The sequence below is a fragment of the Triticum urartu genome, chromosome 3A (assembly GCF_056163025.1).
Source record: "Triticum urartu cultivar PI428250 chromosome 3A, HENAU_Tu73, whole genome shotgun sequence".
Taxonomy (NCBI): Eukaryota; Viridiplantae; Streptophyta; class Magnoliopsida; order Poales; family Poaceae; genus Triticum; species Triticum urartu.
Window position 1 is genome coordinate 394,349,219 of NC_141875.1, and position 4,429 is coordinate 394,353,647.

Here is a 4,429-nt window from a genome sequence, read left to right on the forward strand (position 1 = left end):
GCTTCGTCCGCTCCTCTGTTCTTGACGATTTTTTGGATTTTTGCGTGTCCATGCGTGTTTGAATATTGTAATTAGTGTTGCTATAGTTTTGAATTCATTGTATTGCAGTTATAATTGTAATTTTGTAATTGCAATTTTTAAACGAGAGCTGATGTTGTTTGTCCAGTTGTCGTGTCTTCCATGTAATTTTTTGCGGGAGTATTTTTTCGTTTGTTTAGTGGTTGGACAATTTCTAGGCATATGTTGTTTCTGGAGTATTTTTCGATAGTCTACCGCATGTCTGTAGTTCTACTGTTTTTAATTTTATTTGTTGTAGTTGTGGCATACGTTGTTGTGCACTGCATTTTCGTTAGTAGTGTACTTCGTTGTAGCTACTTTACAGTTGTTATTGCCGTTTATGAGATTTCTGTTTTCTTAAACTGAATTCTGTGTTCTATAGGACTTCATAATATACACTTCTGTACTACATTAGCAATGTGGTTAATGTTTCTACTGTGGTGTTAGAATGGATGGTCCATTTTATGCTTGTGTTAGCTGAACAGTTATTATAAGAATTATTTTTGAAGTGCATACTATGAGAATTGTTTTTGAACATCGTATGTTAACTACAAAGTTTCGACCATTTGCATTTCCTTGTTTCTGTTCAGAGGACTGCTTTTTTATTATTAGGACCACACTATGTGCTTGAGAGAACTGCATTACTACCAACAACAACTTGTCTAAAAAGGATGATAAAATGATGCAGTTGAGGTTGCATACTTTAAAATAGGCATCGTTCAAAGTGTCTGATGGACATAATTTTAAAAGCATACAGCATAATCAAAGCATTAGAAATATTGTTTGCTTCATACTAGACAGCCTAGAGTGCAAATATTGTAAACTTGAGGGAGTCTTCTGCTCTCTAGAAAAACACCATGGCCACTTCTCCGATGTCAAAGCCATTCTGGGAGACAAAATCTTTCCAACCAGTAGTTATGTTGATGCAGTCTTCAGAGTCGATGTGGTAGTCAGCTTGCATGTCTGCATATCCATTCTTGTCTTGTGTCTCCAAAGTAACCTTCCCTAAACTCGGAGCATGAAATTTTATTGTGGATGGCAGTTTCTGCATATTGGAATGGGTGTTAAAAGAATTTTATAAGTAAACAGCGGATGTTTTTCTTTTGTACTTAGGATGATGTGTTTATGTTGACTTAAATAGTTACACATATATGAGTGTTATTTTCTAATGTAGTTGCAATGTATGAAGAAACTTATCTACGGAATTGACCTCTAGTTTTACTAGGATATATATTATACTGCAACATGCTTGTACTGCAAGGTCAGTTACAGTGTACTTCTCCAGCATGTCAACAGAACTGCATCCCTGATCTACTGACCCTTTTTTTGTTGATACCTGGTGTGGTACTGAAGGAAAATAGGTGGAAGCATCTATTGTTAATAGCTAACAAATCTGAACAATACAAATTATGTTTTGTATTTTTGTTGATACTACTGAACAAATTGATTGAACTATATATTCAGATGTGGATTTGCAGGCTAGATTATGTACAGAATTGTGAGGGGGAAAACATACCCAACTTTCCTGCAGATCTGCGGTTGCGAGGCGATGAAGAAATGGCGGCCGAAACCCCCTGTTGGGTATCATCAGGCATCCGAGCATGCTGCGCCACTCGGCGTTGGTGAGCTCCAGACCATCTGCGTACACGCATGTGTCCGCTACGGGTGCCATCCTTGCCAAACACCCGCACTTACAGTCCATGGCTGGTTTAATGGAATTCCAGCGAAGAGTTGGGGATGGGATGAACCCTAGATCTACGATTTGAAGAAAAAAGAGTAACGGGGGAAGGAGTTGTGTTAGTCTGGAGAACGAATGGATATGTTTTTATTCAACCAATTGAGCAATGGAAGTAGTAAATGTTTGTGGTTGGTGTTAGGTGGTGGATTGGTTCTGATTCAGTGTCATCGAATGCATTTGAGTAGCAAAAAGGACTGCTTACGTAAAAATAGCGAACTGCATTTGTCATATATCAAGAGAAACTGCGGAACGTTTGGTTGGGCCTGCGTTTTATGTATGGTATGTGGGTTTTTTAAAAAAATCAGTTGCCTTTCTTTTGTGTGTTGGGCCTGTGTTCGTGGAGTGAAGCGCATTGGGCCCAAGACGGCCTGTGAGCACAGCTGGTTTCCGGTGCGCTGTGTGCAGCCTAATGTTTAGTCCCACCTCGCCCGCGGAAGGCGCGCCCGACCTGTTTATAAGCACTGACGAGGCCGCTATATCGAACTCCCCTGGTTACTTATTTGAGCGCTTATACACGGCGCTCGCTGCTCTATGCTCTCTGACCTGTGGGCCCTTGTGCGCCCGGCCCTACGCATCGTGGCTCAGCACGACTCGCCTCCCATTGGCGCAGACCTACTACGAGATTGGTAGGGGCCGGCTGCACCTGGGTGGTCAATTTTTTTCTATTTTGCTTTTTTTTCAATGTGAGGGCGTGCACTGCTTATGAAACCATCCTTGCACTGCATTAATCAGTGTTCTGTACTGCATGTGCAAGCATTCCTCACTACATGTACATTTTCTCATTTTTTTTGTTTTCTTGTTTTTGCTCTTTTGTAATCTTTTTTCCAGTGTAGGGGAGTGCACTGCTTAGTAAACATATTTGTACTTCATTGATTATGTTCCTGTAGTGCACGTTCATATTTTTCCGCACTACATTTTTTTCAATGTAGAGGCGTGCACTGCTTTGTAAACCACGTGTGCACTGCACTGATCAGCGTTCTGCACTGATCAGCGTTCTGCACTGCATGTGCACGCCTCTACATTGGAGTGCACTACATGTGCACGCCTCTACATTGGAGTGCAGTGTGCACGCCTTTACATGCACAGTTCTTATTTTTTGTTTTCGTGTTTTTGCTCTTATGTTATTTTTTTCCAATGTGGGGGAGTGCACTGCTTAGTAAATCATTCTTGTACTTCATAGATTTCGTTTTTGTGCTGCACGTTCATATTTTTTTGGCACTACATATGGAGATTGCATTTTTCTTTTTGTGTTTTTTCTCTAATCTATTTGTTTTTCCAAATTTAGGGGTGTGCACTGCTTTGTTGTTTATGTGTAAACTTCATTTTGACAAAGTCTATACCGCATTGGTACACAACTTGCACTGCATGCGTCCTTTTTTGCACACTGCTCGAATCTAATGATACATGTGCAAACAACAGAAAACAAATTGTCACGGGCATTTTGTACGATAAGTTCATCATTAGCGAACTAATTTCAACAGAAAGCAATCTAACATAATCAAAGTTCACATCATTACAAGCGATTCTGCATGGGAAGTAAACTAAGTTCAGCAAAAGCAAATGATCACAAGCAAACTAACGATACATAAGCAGACAACATAAAGCAAATTTGATGATAATTCTAAAACGACGATGGCCTTGGTGGATCTTTGGCCGGCACCATCTTCTTCTTCACCAGTCAGCGCATGCAGCGTCTCCCCATCCCCAGCTGGTCCTGGCGCGCTTCTTGGGAGGCTCCTCCTTCTCCAGCTTTGCACAGCAAAGTCCGTCCTGAGTGAGGGTGATGTGGTTCCATATCTCGTACGCTGTGTAGGCGTCCTTTGCAGCATACTCGATGTGCCTCCTGGACAGAGGCAGGGTGGCCCAGCGCTTGTGCTCGTCGTCAGTGATCTTCTTCTTCATGTTGTTGTAGTAGTCGTCGATGAGCATGCCGGAGACGTCTCCAAGGGAGTCCAACTCCTTGGTTGCCTCGGGCACCCTCCACTCCTTCTGGATGTCGACGAAGTTGGCGACCTCCAGATTGACGCGATCCAGCCTTTTTTGTCGCCGTCGATGGAGAAGCCTGCAAAGGTGTACCTGGGGTCGGCGAGGAAGTTGTCGAAGACGGTGCACCTTTCAGCGGCGCTCAGTTGGAAGAGCAGCACCGGGTGTTTCTTGCTGATGGAGAGTTGGAAGAGTGCGGGTTTCTGCGTCGCTTCAGGCTCGTTGTTGTACTCGAGATCAATGCCGACGATCTTGTGGCGCTGGAGGCTGAGGTGGTGCTCGTACTACGACGATGATCGCCACCTGCTTCTCGTTGTTGGTGTGGATGACGTGCAACTTGGTGTTGCCGTGTGCCTCCACGGCCTCCACGTCCTTGTACTCGTCGGCGAATGCCATCGCCGGTAGTGGGGCTTGGTGTTTTTGCGTGGAGATGGATGTGACGGAGCGATTTGGTGGCAGCGCGATGGGTACTTGTGTTGTTTGTGGATGAGATGGCCTATGGCAGGGGTCTGAATTTAAGGGGAGGCGCGGTGTGGGATGGCCACAGCGGATGAACTGCACGATCTCGGCGACGATGCGGTTTGTGCAGATCGTGGGTTGGTGTTGCGTCTGTGATCGTGGGCTTGTGACGATGGAACCACTCCGATTGGG

At 44.0% G+C, this 4,429-nt stretch overlaps 1 pseudogene; it reads right to left on the minus strand.

The window, feature by feature from the left end:
- Positions 1 to 3,466: 3,466 nt before the first annotated feature.
- Positions 3,467 to 4,174, minus strand: LOC147979819 (uncharacterized; annotated as a pseudogene).
- Between the last annotated feature and the right edge of the window lie 255 nt (positions 4,175 to 4,429).